Below are 20,862 nucleotides of genomic sequence, written 5' to 3' on the forward strand. Positions count from 1 at the left end.
TGTTTTCATTTTTATCACTTGTCTTTCTTGGGTTTTATTTCTCTCTCTTTGTTATTTTCCTTTTCGTTACATTTTATTATTATTATTATCATCCTTATTATTTTTATTTTATTTTATTTTAATTATTAAACTGTCTTTATCTCAACCCACAAGTTTTCTCACTTTTACCCTTCCAATTCTCTTCCCCGCATCCTGCTGGGGGAGGGGAGTGAGCAAGCGGCTGTGTGGTGCTTAGTTGCTGGCTGGGGTTAACCACAACAGGAGCTCATGCATGTCTCACCTTTTTGCTTTGCAACACCTTAAAGGCCAGAAGAGTCAGAGCCTATAGCTGAATCAAGTTGCTTCTGTAACACATGCTACTCATGTAAAGGAGAAGATTAGGTGCATGGGGTTTTTATGCTGGTGCTATTGCTGTGGAGGAGAATTAGACTAATAACCCTGAAAGGCAGCATCTGTATGTTGCTGCATGTAGGCATAAAGTAAATAGTATTACGCTGATACAATATAAAAACTGTCTTGTCTCTAGGCAATACAGCACCACAAAAATTTTGCACAGCAGTTAGGCAGTGATCATAAGAGAGATGGACAAGCTTAATGCATTGTTTTACATATTTTATGCTCCTACAACATCAGATACTTTTTTTGTTGAAGTATTTGCTCTTTGGCCAGCAGAGTCTTCTTGCCTCTTTGCTGATACGAGTTTATTGATGCTTTAGTCATTCTGCTTATGTACCTTCACAGCCAGGCTGTGCAACACAGATTACTTGCAGATTGTCTACCCTTGACAGAAGGAAAAGAGACAGTTATGTACAGAAAATAATATTTAATATTTTTTTAATATGATGTATAGACATTTTCACTTTCAGCTGAAGCATGTTAAACTGGCTTACTTAAAATAAAAATGTACAGAGTGAAATAGCAAATCAGTGTCTGAATTACTGTATAAAGAACTGAACAGTTAAGAAAGCTGCCAGTTATTTCTCCACATAAAGAAGCTATGGTAGAATATGTGATAAATTTTTCTTAGCTTTCCCATCTAAAAAGACTTCACTTTAGAATAGTGAGTTGAATCTAAGTCTCTGAATCCACTTTTAAATATTTTAAAAGAATGTTGCGTAGAAGCTCAAATCTAATGAATTATCACAATGTCTGAAAGAGGCAGACTGTTAGTCCTCTGAAAGCAAATAAAATATGTTTATGCATGTATATGAAATAGGTAGACATTTTCAGGGAAATGCAAATTCAAAATCTTACTGCATTTTATAGCTTCCATTTATAGATTCCATTCCAGAGTCTTATCTTTCTGTTTCTAGAACACTCATTTGTTGCTGGAAAATAACCCTGCCCATATTCCATTGATTTCACTATTAAGGACGCATGAAGTGTAACTCACAATAGAGTACTAATTCATTGTTTTCCTTTTATAGCACTGTAAGACAGCTCCCAAAGTTCACAGTGTAAATGTAATTAGGATTTTAACTTGAGCAAGAAAAAAAGAATCCTTAACACTGCTATTCTTTTAGTATGAAATTAACTATATCTGAAATTCTATTATAGTTACATTCAAAACGTATTACTGTAAATATACTATGTATAATAACAAGTGCAATTGCTGTTACCATTTTCCCAGTGCTGATTTGCATCTTCTGCATAACACATGACATAGAATAGCAAAAAGAAACAAAATGGAATATGGAGAAATGTAACACCTTTACTATTTATTTACTATGCAATTATTTTCAATAATATTATGAGCAACCCAGTACTGGTAACACTGAATTCCTTTTCTTCAGAAAGCCATAAAAAGAATCACTGATGTAAATAATATTACCCCAAGGCTGACTATCCCCTTTCTGAACTTTCCACATTGGGAATATGCACCCAAGACCGGAAGTATCTGTATGCCTGCACTTTGTTGTATAAAATGATTATAATTTACATAGAAAGTAAATGTAGAAGTTCCCACAGAGATGTTTTTATCTTCCAGCAAAGAAATACTGTGTATAGCTACATGGAAGTCAGGTGAGCTGTGATTACTACCAGCCCATTTAAATCAAAAGAAACTTTGAAAACTGGAATAATACAACTCATAGTTTCAAAAGAGCACTCAAGGATTTACACTGTCCATTATGCAGACTCAAGCTGTGAAGCAAATTTTCTGGGAATTGTCACTAATTTCCTGAAAGAAAGATGAATTATTTTGAAATATGCAAAGTCTTTGGGTGTCTGTGAAGTCTTTAAAAATTGTTATGATTGCTTGTTTGCTTGTTGTTGCTGTTTTGCGAATGAGAGAGATCAGAGTGGTAGATGTTATAATCTGTATTATTAAGCTCTTCTATCCATTGCCTCTAAAAAAAATGTATCTTTTCCAAGGTACCATGGAGGTGCTTAATGGACAAGGATAAAACCAAGAATTAGATTATTCAAAATTATTTAAAGCAATTTTTGCCTCCCCCAAAAAATTATGTTTGGAATTTTTTTTAAGAGTTAAAATTCTTCTGAAATGGTCCAGTTATACCTAGGTTACAGTAGATGCCTACAATAAAAGAATCAGTTATTAAAATATTTTAAAACTGGTGCCTAGATTATGTTTCTGAGCAAGTAAAATAACAGTTATTTCTGAAGGAACCACTAGATGCAGCTGTTCAGATTTTAAGATCTTTAGGTTGTCTGGGATTTTTTTTTTATACGTATATTTACCTCATTTATCATAACTGGTTCTTAAGCCACTGGATACTACAATATATAAATAGTGACAACTTGGATTCATACAGGATTTTCTGTTTTGTTTATTGTATTATTATTATTTTCAACATCTTTGAACAGGATAAAAGATGTGTCTTCATAATATAGTAATTGAGAGCTTCCTCAAGTTTTTAGAATTCACTGTTGTGTAAACATATCTACATTGGGAGTTTTATGACAGAGAATGTTTCTGGGTGAAAATTATCAGTGCTGAAAGAGGGTGGTAATATAAATATGATGTTTACAAATAACCTGTCACCCAATACACATAGGAAATGCCAGGAAAGTATAAATTAGAGGGGGATAGAGAAGGAATATGTGAAGTTGTCATGTAATCATATAAATCTCAGTAGAGGTTTATGCATAAACATTTCTTAAAACTAATGAAAATATGTCATTTGCAGTTTCATGAAAAATGCATTTTAGAAATGGTAGCATTTCAACACTGTACAATAACATCTGTATAACCTTCCACTGTATGCTTACTGCCTAAGGAGGAGAATAAATGCTAAGACATAAACAACAAAGTAAACAATTGCAGTATAGACTTAGTATTCCATTGAAGTTGGTAGCAAAAGTATGGCTTTAATACTTGCGTAATAGGTCGATTATACTTCCCCAACTGGAAGACATATGCTCAAAAAATAGCATTTCTGTGAGGCTTTTTTATGAGAAGGATAATATTAAGGGTTTGAGAAGGATAATATTAAGGGTTCACCTGGATAACGGTCTGCATTCTTAAAATGTTTTATGATTGTGTTGTAAGATGTATCTTACTAAGCAGTAAGTGTTACATAGATATTTTTGCGTGCAAAATTTAACAAACACTGGTAATGAGCTGATACAGGAAAGCATACTGCTTTTTCCCTCAAGCTTGCTAGGAAATTTGGGGAGATAGAATTCATGTTTGTGTTTTCTCTGCACAGGGCTTATGCTGGTGATAATGAACTAAACAGCAACCTTCTGCTTGTTTTAAAATCTCAGTGGCTTGTCTGAGGTTTGGTGAAGTTTTTACCCATAGCTGTAGAATGGGCAGAGAAGAAAGTAGATGTTAAATAAATAGAGAGAGAAATGTAAAGAAAATCTGCAGAGCTCTGAAAGCAAAGTTGAGAGACTGGCCACCTCCTTTAATGTTTCCTAAGGCAGGTAGGGGAGAGTTTGGAGGAAGGGACTGTTTACACACATTTAGCGTCCAGGATGGTCTATCACAGCAGGATTTGTAGGAATTCCTAGTCAGAGCATGAGACTTTGCAGCTTCAAAATTTTTGGAGTGTCAGAGCTCAGGCTCCGCAGCTCAAATTTCGAGTTAACTGAAGATTCTTCTATGCAAAAGACATGCTGAAGCATTTAAATTTTGAGAGTAGGGTACACTGTCTCTGCAAGCAAAGATGTGGAGTTCAGTAGGAACTTTACTGGGTCTGCCCTGCATGCACTAATTCAGGCAGTCAATTGCTTTTCCTGAAAGAAATAAAAGGTAAAAGTGTAAAATCATAACATCATATAAAAGGACAAATATAGCTACTTATTTCAAAAACATCATGCCTCCTCTGTCTCTCACAATGTAAATTCCACTCTCTCAAAGCTCATTTTAAATATTGTAAGATAAAGATGACAATGATGCAACTTTATCTTGTTACATCTTGGACTGAAACATAGTCGAAGAGACAACATTTCACTTCAGCCCTAATGTTTATTCTTTAGACAGTCATTTCAGAGAGCTTTGTAGTGGTAACAAATATAGGACAGAAGGAACAGTGAGGAAAAAAACAATTGTACATTGTTTTTAGAGACTTAAAAATGCATTATTTTTCCTTTGAATAAGGAAATATTTGAGAAATATTTATGAAGGGGCAGTTTGAATGAAAAAGAGTGGGGGAAAGGAAAAGGAGGAATGCCTCATAGTTGTTCTACATTATATTCCTTTCTTAACAGTATTGTTCTCATGGCCTGCTAAATGGTTGCCATACCTAGATACTGCTATCAAATAATATTTGGTTTTTTTCCCTCTGAAGACAAAGTAACCTGAGGACAGAAAATGACGCAGCTTGCAGAGATGTAGAAAATGGCAAATACCAGATACCTTACACAATTCAGTGCAGCTATATCACCATTTATTTTGATTTATTTGGCTGCAGAATAAGCAACATAATGCAAAGTCTACTAATGAGCTATCAACATGGCAACAAAAAACATACGCTAATCAGTTAGAATGGATTAATCTTTTCTAATGTATACATCTAAAAGTTAGACAATGAAGACTTTATAGTCAGTAGAGAAAAATGGGCATCTTCATAGGATAAGTCATTTCATCCTGACATGTGTCTGGATCATGCAGCATGAATTGTGTTTCAGAACACAAAGGGAACCAAGGGTACCTAGTTGAGATTCAGATGTTTCACTTTTGAATACCTAAGGATAGCTGAGGTTGTTTCTACGTTTTATACATACAGTAGAAAAAGGCTGTCATACAGCAAAATAGTGTACAGTCAGAAAAGTAAAATAGTGTACAGTCAGAAAAGTAAATCTCTTCATTTTTTGGAAGAAAAAGAAAGCAATAACTAAAGTACCAGGAATTCTTATGGTAGCATGTTAGGACAATAGAATTTTCATTTTGACCCTGCAGGCATAATATATGTCTTCAGTGCACAAGGTAATAATTTTCTTATTTGTTATCTTATTAAAATGATACTTTATATATTTTCAGATTTAAATTGTTATGGCTTTGGCTTCACTAATGTTCTAGGGTACTTTACACTGGGACTCAAATGAACCATGAATTCTCCTGGGAAGAATCCTCTTACTTCCACAAAACAGAAATTATCTGTATTAACTATTTGTTAAGTGTAGGCTAATATATGTATTTAAACTCATACTCATGATTTTTTTATAACCTTTAGTGGCTACTTTTTTAGTGTTTGTCTGTACATGTAATGTTTTCACTCAGTTGCAAGAGAGCTTTTTACCACACCAAACTTTTACACAAAAAGTAGATAGATAGATAGCTAGTATTGAGTTGCAAAGTCCAAAACCAGACATGGTACTCTAGATGTGAAGCCATTGTGGCTTTGTACAATAATGGTGAACAACTTGTTCTTATTTCTATCATTGGTGACAAATTCTTTTCAGCTGAACCTACCACTAAGTGTACCACAATGCTGTCTCACATGTGGTCTAAGAAGTGAACTGAGACCATCAATTTAGGACATGAAAAAATGGCTAAAAATTGTTCAGTGCTGCCCTAGGGTAATTGAAGCAGTGTTGTAAAGTTGAAAGTTCCATGTATCCTATTGTATATCCCTTGATACATTCAGGTGTCTGCTGTTATTTTGGCAGACAAATGTATTTCACAAATTACGTTTCAGTCACAAAGACTTCACAGCAATGAAAAAAACCAGCATCGTTAGAGGAATTTGTAACATTGTTAGGAAAGATAAGAATTTAGAAAGAAAGGCTGAACACATCTAACGGAACCAAAAATGGCTCATATATAAACAAAAACATGGTCAGTGAAGATACTAATTGGACCACGTTTTAAGTGACTTAGGAGTATTTTCCACATCAAAGCCACATGGTGTGATTGACAATAAAAGAAGGATTAAAAGAAAATATCTCAAACCCATGGAATAACTATAGGATTTAAAAGAAATCAGAAAGGCAGGAACATTTCACAAAGGATAAAGCATCAAACCTAAGAAAGCCAGAGACAAGAAATAGAGAAAAAATCTTTTAAAAATATATTTCAGGGGAGGAAACATCAAAACATTGTCTCTTTGCACCTTGTCAGGAAGTGCTTGATTGAGTTATACACAGTGGGTATGTAGGAATTTGTTTTCTAGAGAATAATGTTTTGAGCAGTACGTATTCAAAAAACCCTTTCAGCCTTAAACATCACAGCATTACCTTTGTAATTGACATCCATGCTCATTGAGAGCATGTGGAGGAAAGAGAAAAACAACCCTCTAACTCCTTTTTAAATTCAGATATTCTTGTAGCCTTTGATTATTCTGTAAGTTCTCTGAATTGAGATTTGCTGTAGTTTTATGTTAATCTGTCAAATCAAAATGTTTTGTTTACTAAGTATTTTTAATCAAGGTATCAGACCAAAATAATTCTTTATTCTAATTTAGGTTTCAAGTCTTTCACTATGATTTTCAGCTGTAGAGACTTTATAGGAAGTTTCTGTATACAGGTTTAATTTGATCACCTCTAAACAGCATTGATGTAAAAATTATTAAACCCTTATTATGACAGTGAATTTACCAGTCAAGAGATTGAGGCATAGACAGTCCAGAGGTGGCATCTATTCCAAAGCTAAGTTTGAATTATAAAAAAGTTTTGTGTTTATTCTGATGGATTTTGAACCAGACCTTTTCCACACTGCCCCCACCCTAGTAATTCATCACTGGGTGATGAATGGATTGAGAGCAGCCCTGCAGAGAAGGACTTCAGGATGCCAGTGGGTGAAAAATTGGATATGAGTCCGCAATGTGCGCTCACAGCCCAGAAAGCCAACCGTATCCTGGGCTGCATCAAAAGAAGCGTTGCCAGCAGGTTGAGGGAGGTGGTTCTGCCCCTCTACTCCACTCTCAGGAGACCTCACCTGGAGTACTGCATCCAGCCCTGGGGGCCTCAGAACAGGAAAGACATGGACCTGTTAGAGTGGGTCCAGAGGAGGGCCAGGAAAATAATCAGAGGGCTGGAACACCTCCCCTATGAAGAAAGGCTGAGGGAGTTGGGGTTGTTCAGCCTGGAGAAGAGAAGGCTCCAGGGAGACCTTATTGTAGCCTTTCAATATATAAAGGGGGTTTAGAGATAGAGAGAGACTTTTTACCAAGACCTGTAGTGATAGGACAGGAAGCATAGGTTTTAAACTGAAAGAGGGTAGATTTAGACTGGATATAAGGGAGGAATTCTTCACAATGAGGGTGGTGAGCCACTGGAACAGGTTGCCCAGAGAAGTTGTGGATGCCCCCATCCCTGGAAGTGTTCAAGGTCAGGTTGGATGGGGCTTTGAGCAACCTGATCTAGTGAAAGATGTCCCTGCTTATTGTAGGGGGTTGGACTAGATGACCTTTAAAGGTCCCTTCCAAGCCAAACTGTTCTGTGGTACTATGTGATAAACCTCAGCCAATACTTACACCTTCTTTCTTTTAACTACAAAATCTCACTTAGTTCTTTTATTACCTGACTGCAACTCATTGTCTAGCAGTGGCTCTCCATGTACTGTTTTAAAGTCCAGCACAACAGGATAGCCATTGCTTCAAAATTTCTGATGGCCATCTTGTTGTAAGGCTGTAAAATGATCAGGAAATGGGATTCACACCAGCCAGCTTAGTATAATCTTTGTCTAGATCTATAAAAAGTAAAGGAGTAGCTGCTTATTCTTCTTCTCTTCTTTTTGTCATCTGTTATTAAAATAGGCACAGGATGTACTAGCAGCTTTCTGTAAAACCACATGAGAATTCCCAAAGGGAGTATTGCAGTATGCAAGCTGTATCACCCAAATGTTAAAATAAACATAACAAAACTCTTCCCAAGAGTGCATTTTCCATAATGAATATTGCATTAGACACAATACAAAGAAGAGACAAGTAAAACAGAAGGGGGTTTTTTGCTTGTTAGCTTGTTATTCAGAAAGAAAATAAAAACCAAAAAAACACATTTTATAACCTGGCTGGACATTAGCCTGCCACTTCCAGCTATTTTGCAGTGAATGCTATGATAAAAGCATTTAATTCACATATTTACTGGATAACAAACTTCACTTTACTTGCTTCTTCCATTTTCCATCTGCTTTGTGTATAGAGTATGTAGTTTACAGCTAGGACCATCCACCACTTTAGGTTTTTACAGTACTTAATTGTGAAAGGAATCATTTAATGATTGCTGTTGCCTTGTAAGCTGAGTTTTGTAGCAGACCTTTGTTCAGCTACTGGGCTGAAGTCGTCAAATGAGATAGGCAAAGATAAGCACTGCATTGCTTAACCATGACAAGCCTGATGTGTTTCTGTGCCTGTCTAGGAGCAAAATGGTAACATGTCCATTTATTTTGAAAAAGTGAGTGGACTTAGAGCTTATAGGAGTCTCCAGAGATAATGACAGCTGAATGGAAGCAGTAGAACTGTAACTTTGGATACTTTACTTGAATTCCATTGACTCCCTTTATGTGGATTAACCTCCAATTTATGTTTCTTAACCTCTTTGTGTTCCTCACTAGTAAGGCTTGAAATATAGTAATCCTGTCCTGTGTTCATTTAACAAAATGAAGATCGAATCTTTGTGTCAACCTGGAAGTGCTACTCAAAACAAGCATTAATCATCTTCAGAGAGCTGCTGTGGAGAGCATTTTCACATGGATTTACTCCTCTAATTAAGCCACCTATCTGAGACACCTCGGTTAGATGAACATTGTTAGGTAGTCCCCATCTGTAGTCAGTGAAGAGAGACAGGCAACACAACTGGGTAATTCACATCGATCAAATCAATGGTTTGAAACCGGGCCTTTTCTCTGAGAACACTATCAATCAGAAAGGAATGTATTTTTCATTAAAATCAACTGTGTAATGGACTAGCTTCCCTATCAGTAAATCGAATACCGTCATAAGTGCTTTATTACCTCAAGAATAAAAGGTATAACAAGAAAAATCATTACTTTACAATATATGCCACAAGCAGTCTCTTGCTGTGAATTAAGTACATTTAAGTACAGAGCTGATAACTGATTCTGAGATTCAGCTGGATGAAAACAGCTTGTACTTCCAATCCTAATCTTACTATGTAAATTTAAAAGAATTCTTACAACTCATCACTATGTGAAAGACTTTGGGTCAGGTATATTTGAAATATCAACAGAAGTATACACTCAAAATATGAAATCTATTTAGCCTTCTGTTAAAAAAAAGGGTGTCTAAGACACACTTTCCAAGATTCAGCTTGTATTCCTGCTATCACTTGAATTCACAAAGACAGAGCAATGTCACGTAGTGGCCTTTGGTCATCACATTGACAAGAATGACTAGCAACAGCTGGAAAAGCTCTCTGGGTTTGAAATATGGTAAAGTAGTGACAAATGCTTGAAGCCCCTACATCTACTGGAATTTGTCAGACCATTTTTTCACATTTTGAAAATAAGGGACCATATCTGCTTATGTATCTAAGAATTAAGGCACAGTGCTGGAGGCACTTCAGGTTTTCTTCTCTCTTTAATTTGTTCAAAAGAGATATTACTATTTGTGATGGATCTTCCTGGAAAGCTTGTATTTTTTCTCATGCTGTTTCCCTGTTGTCACCCTCCTGTTTGGGGCAAAAGAACCAGCAAACCAGCCTAAGGTCCTTTGGCTGAAAAAAATGGGGGGCGGGGGGTGGTGGGGTTCTTTGTTTGTTTTGTTTTAACATTTGAGAAGGTGATCGTATCCATTCACAGAATCTAAGATATTTCCACACAAAACAGAATGTTGAACTAGATTTTGTGCTACAAAGAGGTGTTTTAAACTGTTGGTATGGGCTTACAGGCAGTCACATGTTCCTGTATCTTGGCTTATGTTTTTCCTTCTGCTTAGTTTCTACCTTGTTTCTATGAAAATAAACATTAAAATTATGTACACCAGCTATTTCCTCCTGTTTAGTGCTTTTCCTTTTAACTGTATAATCCATACAGAAAAGACTCATGGTACAGAAAGCATAAACTTGCTTGTGATATGGAATGAGAAACTATGGAATTTGAAAACATCAATGGTGTCATTAACTATGGACCACCTTCAGATAAATAGCCATCTTTGCAGAGGTACTAAGATAATTAAGATTAAAAATTATTTTTAATGTATTCTGTGAGACTCTTGTTAGAAATAATTTCTACTACCTCAATTAATATTTTGCTATATCATTTTTTTGTCTTTAATTACGGATTTTTTTAATGGCATATGTAAAGCAAAAGCATGGACTCCAAAGGCAGCATTCAACTGGTTTTTAGTCATCTGTTAAAGAACATGTCCTGCCACACAGGTGTTTATTACCCATGAAAAGCGATAATGAGCATACATACATTGTGATCTGATAAGACTCAGATGTATAAAAAAAAAAATCAATGGGCATATTCAATCTAGCATAAAAGACTGATAATGAAAAAGTACTAAACAGAACCATGGGTTAGTAAAAGAACGTAATTTTGACAAGAAATGCGCTTTCAATGTTAGTTACACTAATTTGAATGAGCACATCATTGGAGTTACACTATCACAAAACTGACATCCGTAAGACTGAAATATGAAATCAAAATTGTATGGCACAAGGGACCTCTTTAACGTCACAATGTGGTATCTCATTAATCTCTACCCTTTCCCTTCTCTGTCTGTCTGCTGTCCACATTTCTACAGTTTTGGATGAGCTACAAGGCACAGGAAGATTATTTTTTGTATCTCTGTTGTCTGGTATTTCACTAGGAATTTTTGTGAAAATAAAAAGTCACTCTATGATTGACTGCATACCTACAAGGTAATGAAAACTCAGCACATTCATTCCATAGTCTGGCACCTAACCATAGTATTTGGATAGCAAGTGAAATAACCCAGATTGCCATCAGTTACTAAAAAGAAAAAAATCAGGTATGACTCTATGTATATGTAACAAAAATATGGTAGATGTGGAGAATATAGCATTTGTAGTATCTATGCATCTTACAAAATTTAACTTAAATTTAGTCAGAAGGATAGGGACACTGTTACTGCATTGATTCATTAAGGAATATTAAAAAAATCTATTCTGTGCCAGACTGAGAGGTAGTATTTGGTGTGTGGGAAGTGTTATGTTAGATGTGATTTCATTTAATATCTCTACTTGCTATTATAAAACAGAGTAAATGATATGGTGAAAAAATATCATTTGTGGATTCACGGGGCCAGATTCTTATGCACGGACACATAGCACAGCTTCATTGCAGGCTGTGTCTCTATGGCCATTAACACAAATTTAGAAACTTGTTCTTGCATTTTTTTGGTAGCAACCTCTTGTCCAACTCAGACTACAGAATATAACCAATAATTTACTGCACAAATTGGCAGCTTTTAGCTGAGCTAATGATTCTCTCTAGAGAAGCAACCAGATAATGCTGAAGTGGGAGGACAGTAAAAGCAGAAAAATCAAAGAACAAGAAGATCAGGAATATGAACAGAGGGATGGAAAAAATAATGTCGTAATAAGAATGACTGGAAATAGAGGATAGTTCAACATTTTAAAATCAATAGTTTCACGTCAAACCTTACCTACAAATCCAAGTTACTTGACTTACTACAGTTCTAAATATTACAGTCCTTGCAACTTCTCAAGTCAATGTTTTCTCTTTATGCTTGTTTCTTCTGCAGGTTTTGCTGAAAAAAATGTACCTCATTTTCACTGAAAGACAGCAGTAGCTTTCTTAGGTAATATCAAAATTGCCACAAACAACAAAAGGATAGCATTTCTACCAAAAAAACTTACTTTTAAGATATCTAGAAATTAACAGTCTTGTCCAGTGGAAGACAGACAGTTTGTCACAGGTTTGACTCAAGGTATTTTGGAAAATGCATCTAGGAATCCAGGATAAACAGACTGTCAGTAGGCAAATAGGTCTGGATTAGATTTTCTGCTTCCCAGTGACAAAGAGTTCCTAGGAAAGCAAGCCCTGTAAGCATCTTCCTCTGTGGAAGCCTGAGAAAAAGATGAGGATCTAATGGGCTTGGGAAAGAATGATCTTAGGCTTTATCTTGAAGGAAAGAGAAATGAAAAGCAGAAACAAGTTGGGAAAGTCCTTGTAAATATGTGAGATAAGGTGGGTCTGGTTAGGAGTAACAGTCAGAAGAGGCTGGGAGAGTAAGACTCTGAGACAGGAGCAGTGAGGAAATCTGATATGTGGGAAGTAGTACTTTTGGAAGGACCTGCAATGAGCCAAGTAAAATTGTTACTTTTCTAGATTAATTTGTACAGTCCAAACCTGAATAAAAACCTGAATAAAGAGTGGATAAAATGGGCATCTTAGATCACTGGCAACAAACAGGATGGGGCTGATGACTGTGTGTTTTGCTCTGTGCATTATAGGAGAATTTGTAGAACCTAACAGGGGAAAACACTTTATTTTAGATGGCTTTACCTACGTTATAGTTTTCATTAAAGCAGGAAGTAAACAAGCTCTTGAAAGACATAATTAATTAGGGGTTCTGTTATTTGTATAATAGAAATAAATGCAGCATAGGCTCCTTTAGTATCAGTGGAGACAGCTGCTGGAAGCAGTACCAACATTCATAACACACAGAGAATGCAATGTAAGCCTCTGGAAATGACATCTTCCTGGTGACAACAGAAGAAAACTAGACTACTGATTGAGATGCAATCAATAACTGAATGTTACATGAGATGACTCTATCATTAAGATGATGTTTATAAAGTTAACACAAAACTTTTTAAGACACTTGCCAGATTAAGCTCTGAAAACTATGAATTTTTTTACTGCTATGTATCTGTTAATGCTGAAACAAAATAAATGTAATGCCTAACCAGCTGAGTAAGGTATTCCAGCATACTAGGCATGCTACATAACTATATAGATAAGTCACACAACAATATGAAACGGTCTGCTTCCAGAAAAATAAATTTAAAAAAAATGGCTGTTGTCCCTAAATCAGACGTATGTTATTCACTATTTCCATGACAAACCAAAGGAATTAGCAGTAGGAGTAAGAAGTCAGAGGTTCTGCAGTGCTAGAATGCTTACATGATTTTAGCAACAAGAAGTGGTAAAGCTTAAAACTCATTTGATGCTGTTGCACAGTCACAGTGTTCTATATGTCTGAATTTAAAAAGAAAAAAAAGGGAGTAATTGCTTTGTCTATCGTTTTTCTAATGATCCAGCTTTGGACTTGAAGGGCAGATGAGGAATGCTCACCTTGCCCACTCACCTTTAAATCATGACAGTATGGCAGAACTCTAGATACTTAGTAAATCAAGATACCACGTGCTCTGCCTAGTTATTATTTAGTCTGAAACTCTTGCAAGTAAGGCAAAAAAGGTTGGGTCACCTCAGCTTTAGGAAAGGAAATATAAAGAGAGTAACACCCCGGAGAATGCTGGGATTCATTATTTTGAGCTTACCATGAAAGTCCTACCTCCCTCAGAAGAAATTATCTGAGACATGCTCATTTAGCTAAATTAAACTGCTGTGCCAGTTCAGCGGGCATTCATGGCCTGGGCAGACTAAAAAACTTGAGCAATGCTTGATGAAGATGCTGAAGTCTTGCAGAGTCACCTGTACAAATAAATATTTGGTTACAACAGTTTGTGCTGTGCTAATCAAGCACCAAATTTCTCCATTATTGTTCTAAAATGAACAGCTTGAGAATTTGAGGGATCCATAAAACTGCTTTTTAATTGAAAACTCTTGACAGAAGTAAATTAATTATGTATATGAAAACAAATAAAATTATGCTAAATTTTGTCTTCAAGATAAGAAAATAGTCATAGCCAAAATGTCTACAAAGTTGTTCTTTCTCCTATTTTCTGTAGTAAAACTTGATAAGCAGCTTTAGGATTTTCTTCTGAAATATGATTTAGAAAAACAGAAGAACAAATCAACATATTTTCTCATTATTTTTATATTTACTGATTTTTGAATGACCTTTCATTATAAAGCAACGTAAAATATAAAACCATGCATCTGCCATATTCTCTAAGAATTCTATTTATTTCAACATTTCAAAAGACCTGCAGATTCATACCTAGATTGGAAATTCTTTTTTTTCCTTTAGCTATGTTCAAATGCATTAATTCTGGTAGATTTACTGAAAACAGGAAAAAAAAAAAAAAAAAAGACTTATCTGTTCCATCTATAAAGAATTCAGTGAAGCATCTATGGCACACAAAGCTCCAAATGAAAACAGTGACAATAATACCTGTATTATTTTAATTTTAAGCTTAAACAGGCAGCTGTCAATTGCAAATAACCTATTTTATCAAAATAGCTTACATGTGTATTAAAAGCAGAGATCAAAACTCCACTGAATTATTGATAAAATACTATTAAGTTGTGTGTGGAACAGAGATTATTAAATTCAGTGCTATATGTGTTTAAATTAGTTACAAAACAAACTTGTGCTTTATACTTGCATATTTCCAGTTTTATGGGATGGTACATATATTACACTTACTTGGAGACATCATAATGACAAAACCAGATCATGCGTCCTGCCCTAACTCATAAACACTCTAGTCCTAGAAATGGTCTTTTAGTACCTGACCTACATGGAAATGACTTGAAGTGAAAATGTCCTTAAGAATTTATTTTCTGTAGTTTTCTTTTTATTTGAGAATAACAGTGAGTATTAAGGTAAACCAGAGGATATTAATAGGGAATGACGGTCTTTATTATCGCTAAGGCTCCCTAAATTGCAAAGGAAACAGCTAGTGACAGAAGGATATTTAAAAAAAAATTAAAAATGCTCCATTAACCATTAACATTGCAGTGTATCCTAATGGTTTATATGCATTCCTGGGGATTACTTGCTGTGCCTTTTTTCAGTATGAAAAGGGTAAAGAAATAGAGACATTTTGAATGAAAGACAGAATAAATACTCTTGATTAGAAGTTGGGGGTCATTCTCTCCCTTGGCATTGTACTTTATCAGTCCTAATGGTCCAGATTTCACAATGCTGTGGAAAAACATAGTCCCAGTGAAATTATATCTTCTCATGGAAAATTTTCTACAGGTATAACTCTGAGGGTAATCAGTGGCTAAATAGTTCCCTAGATTGGGTGTTGAAATCATAAGATTTTTAACTTTGAGTGGTGACACTGAAAATGAATTAAAGGAGCCAGAAGTTGTCATAAATTTCCCCTGCTGCCAAACTGAATGTAAAAAGACAAAAGTAGGTGATATGAAGCTTTCTGGCCACGAAAATTGTTATCAGCCCTTTGAGGACAGCTTTATTGTTCCCTTGTGTCTGAAGGCTGAGACATCAGGAAGAATAATGGCAATGCTACCATTGAAGTCACTGATTAAATGGAAAAAATACAAGTGTTAACAGTTTTACAAATATTGAGGATTTGAATCCGTGTGTGTGTGTGTGTGTGTGTGTTTGTTTTTTATGCTGATTATTATGCTACAGAAACGTTTCAACAGAGAGCTTTACTTTTCTAGAGCTGCCAAGTTGATGTTGCTTCTTCTTCCCACCACAAAGTTAATTGTGAGGCTGGTTTAGATCATGCTGTTGTTATAAAATTTGTTACTTGAAATTTTCAAATTATATTAGAGAAAGTAATGGCAATTTCATTAAGTATCTATATATAATTACTAAAGGTGAAAAAAACCTGAATTATCACAGAGAACTTTATGCTGACCTCCTGGCTGGGAGGTCTGCACTGAAGATCATATTGAAGCAAAACCTAATTTAAGTAAAATTCTCTTGTTATAAACCAAAAGAGTAACATAGGGTATGTACTCACAAACAAATGTACACATATGTGCACACACACCTATCTAGCTATCTATGCAACGTATGAAGTGCATATATTTCATTATGATGTAAGAGAGGCAGTTTCATGAACTTGAAAACAATTATGAGCACAACTAAGTAAAAAATAGTGCAAACAATAACGTGAATGTTGATTCTGGAACATTGCATCTTTTTGGGGGATTCATGAATGCAGAAATCTTTTGACTACCTGGAAAGATTTTGGAGAAGAGCTATATATAGAAAATATAGCTCTGAAATATAGCTGCTGAAATATAGAAAAACAGGTGCTACAGTGAAATATTCTAGGAGCTCTGTTCATTAAATTTATCAGAGAGTTGTATATACAATACATGTTGATAATAAATGGAAGAAGGAAAGTTGTAATGAGAGTCAAGCACTGGAAAAAGAAATTAGACAAATTAAGATGAGCAATAAGGAAGAATAAGAACTACTTTTCATAGCAATTAGGATAATTAGCAATTGAAAAAACTACCATGAGTGTCAGTGGGATCATCTTCAGTGACAATTTTTAACCTCTGTTTGGAAATATTTCTGAAGGATATGTTGTACTTGAAATGGGAAATAATCCAAAAAATTAACCATAATATGTTTTACAGAAGAAATCAGTCTAGGTATATCACAACTGCCCTTGCTGTCTTTATTATCTGTGAAGCTGTAAAGATGACTAAGGTACAAAAATCTGTTAATAATTGTTTTTTTAAATTGAGGCTCAAGGCACACACATCTAAGTGTCTTGAAAAGTCACTTTTACAAGAACAAATTGCAGTAAGATTTCTAGTATACTACACACTGTTGTTCATTCTGTAGAACATGTATAATGGTAACTTCACTATTTTCATTACATATCCTGTAGGATAGGATGTTGAATTTGGTACGTGAGTGCATTGATCCAGAATGGCAAACCCAGTGTTCCTAGATTGTTTTACTTGTGTATTTTATTAAAACGGTAACTAAACTGCCACGTAAAAAGAAACTCAGCAAATGTCCTCAGTGCAGAGATGAAATTCTTTGACACAACTTTAAACAGGATGGATGGTGCAGCACTGTTCAGGTAACATCAAAGCAGATTTACAATAAAAGCACTAGATCAGTTTTATTTACTTTTTTATTTTTTCTTGTTCCCATAGACAAATTTGTCATCCATTCTCAGTTGTGGAAGAGTAGAAGAGCTACTTATGATAAGAAAAAAGAGCTTGATTCAGCATTTGCTCCTTTTTTTCTTAAAAGATTACAGTATAGCCTGGAGTAGCATTATAATGAAGCACGTTACAGTTAAGGGAACAATGTCTCATCTCCTACCTGTAAGTCTCAGGGGGGTAAAAAATATTTCTCATGGCTGCTACTTATCAAGTACAGTTCTAGAAGTAATTCCTGTATGTTCCATGCTAAAAAAATAGATATTTAGGCTGTAAGCTAGAAAACTCACTTTGCTTTGCTAGTACATTTAATGTTACTATTCATATTATCAGATTTTTTCCCTGGCATTGAACAACAGACACCACCTCACTTTTTTTTTTTTTCCTCCACATGAGCATAAATCATGAAAAAAACAGTAACGAAAATAGAATAGGCTGGGGATCATAAACAACAGAGTTTTATGGACCTTTGGCATTAAGTCTTGAAACAAATGGTGTAAGGGCTGATCAATCCTGGTACTGGATCACCGTCACCATTCCTGAAGTTTGTACTTCTAAAAGGCTCACAACCCCCCCCCCAAAAAAAAATCCTAAAAAACAGTCAAAGGAGAGAGAGCTCCAAAGGGAGATCAAAAGGGTTCAATTCATTCAGATTATGAGGATTAAAAAGTGACTTGATTAAGGAATAAAAGTTATTTCACAAAACAGAAATATCAAATACTCTAAGGGCAATAATTTATTGAAAAAACTGTAACAATAATATGGAAGACAGACAAATTCAAATAAAAAATGTGTTCATTTTAGTGGTAATGAACCATTGGAAAAAGTACCAAGGGGAATGGAGGATTCTTTACAGGCTGATGTCTTCTACTCAAAGTTTCAAAGATTTTTGGAGGATGCTTGAAGTTAATGGTTTGGGAAGCTAGAAGATGCCCATAGGGTCACATAGCTTGACCTTGTGTATAGTATGGAGTGTCTTGCATTAATCCGTCTTTGGAATGGATCATAGTTTTACTTTCAAAAAAGTAATTTAATTTTAAAAAATCTATCTTATTCACATTTCTAATGATGTAGTGTAACTTCAGTAAATTGTTCTAATGGGTACTCTCCCTCACAGCTGATTCCCCAAATAGTGCTGTTTTATAGCAACCCTTTGGATGTATATATATGTGGGCAGGATGTGGTGGAGCTACTATTGAGATAAATTGCTGGCAAACATTTAGGTTTCTTATATAGGACTAGATGCCTGATGTTAGTAGACAAATCATACCACCCAAACAATGCAAAAAATATTTATTTAGAAAAATTCCTACTCGTTTGTCCCCATCAATAAACCAAAGACATACTTTTTGTAAGGTCAGAGAATACTATAAGTACCAAGCCATAAAAATCCTAGAGGAAAAGAGAAAATGCTTAAAAGTGTTTTTGTAATCTGGAAAAAAAAAAAGACCTTAGGTGGCTACAATTCTCCCCTTTGACTGGCATAAGAGACAATGTGTGTTGTTTTATCAGCCTCTTGTAATTATCCTAAGATGAATGTCTTTCAGACAAGATATTAACAAGGGTGGTAAAAGATTATGTGAAAAGTCTTCTATATGGAGGAAAGTTTAGGTAACACAGCCTTTCACCAAAGGATCACCATTCTGAATGAGACTGGGAGAGGTGTAGGATGGAATTCTAGGATGGAATTCCATCATACTGAGGAACTGTCTTAAAAGCTACTATGCTGACAGGTTTGTCTTTGGCTGGAGGTTTTTCTCCTTCTCTTGCTGCTTATCAAAGCAATGATCATTTGAGTATTATGAGTATGTTTATGTTCAAAATCTGTTAAATTACTCAGAATAAGCTCTATTCTGAATGACTGCAGGTTAGGATTGTTACTTGGAGGGAATGTTCATGAGAGTGATGGAAGGAAAAAATATCTCTGAAGCTTGTATCGAGAATCAAATTTCTCCTGTTCTGTTTTAAATATAGTTAAAGTTTTGAAGTTATTTTAAAATGAGTTTTTATTCCATTTAAGTTGTATAGATTTGGCTCTTAGTCTACTGTAGCCTCTCTCATTCTCAGATTTTTACAACAGCTGCCAAAATGCTTTTAAAAGATTTGACAATGCTAATTTACAATTTTCAAGTCAAAACCTTTCCAGTGATTTTACCCATGATTGATTCCAACTATGGGAAAGCGTCACATTTAGCGCACCAAAACCACGCACTGTTTTATTTCCTACATCAGAGCAAACATAAAGAGATCATCCTTTGTTCTTCCTAAGCTATCACTAATTTTAGTGCTCTGATCAAATTTTCCTTGTCTGTAAGAGAGGGTTTGATACAAACTCTTTGCCTGTTGGCTGTAAGTTTTTCTGCACTCAAAAACTGACTGCTGTGATACTTAGATATTGTAAGGCTGTTTGAGTACCTGCAGCATGTGAATTGAAGCTTATGCCATTCAGGTTGAAGTCCCAAAATATAAGCAGTTCTTTTCTCCCTATACATCACAGATAAAGGTTCGAGAAATCGACATCCTGTTCTCTAGTGTGATTTGGTGGTTTGTAGCAGACACCATCTAATATCTACTATCATCTTATACTTCATATGTTAGAATACACAAATATTAAAAATGATTCTTTCTGATGATTCCTTCAGTGATTTGGAAACAGATAATGCCATATTTGACACGGAATAACTCTCCCAATCAGTTCTTTTTAAAGAGTTCATACGTATTGATTTTTAACATCAAGTCACACAGGTCATGTCTCCAAGTTCTAATACTACCCAATAGGTCATATTTATGCTCATAAGTGAGACATTCCAATGCATCTTATCTTTTACCCAGGATCATGTTTCTAGTGAACAAGCATTTAACTGTTTTTTTTGTAATTTTGTGCCCTTTGGTGCCTCTCAACTAATTTTGTTCTCAATGCCTTGAATCTGTTCTAAGCATATGTTCATTTATTTAACACAAAACAAGTAATGGTTTGATCAAAGACAAGTTACTGGCTTCATTAAAGGGGACACAAATGAAATTTAATAGTTTCTGAAGCACATGTAACATCTAATGATCTCTTTCTATCATGACCTCTGTAAGTAACTGGAGTAATAGCCATCCATTTTCTATACAGAAAGTTAATCCAATTTACCTTTCGCTCAGCCCCTCACTGTAGTTTCTTTCTGTGGCTCAAGCGAGTTTTGCTTGGGGTGTTAGTTATAGTAGAAGCAGTTTTCTAAAATGTCCTGAGATTTTTGTGTTGTTTTAACTTTCTAAATTTTACTCTGTGCCCTGTGTTGCAGTCCTCACTGAGAACTCCTACTAGCATGGATGTGGGTACACAGGGATTTTGAGAGTCCCATCTTTTATAAGGAACATCCTTTGTTAAGACAGTGAGAGCAGAAATTCTGTGAGATGAAGACAGAGCTACAGCCAGCCATCTAACCATGTGGATGAAGGATCCAGAAATCACAGGACAGAGATGAGGGGTCTGCTGCCTC

The sequence above is a fragment of the Mycteria americana genome, chromosome 3 (assembly GCF_035582795.1).
Source record: "Mycteria americana isolate JAX WOST 10 ecotype Jacksonville Zoo and Gardens chromosome 3, USCA_MyAme_1.0, whole genome shotgun sequence".
NCBI classification, from domain to species: Eukaryota; Metazoa; Chordata; class Aves; order Ciconiiformes; family Ciconiidae; genus Mycteria; species Mycteria americana.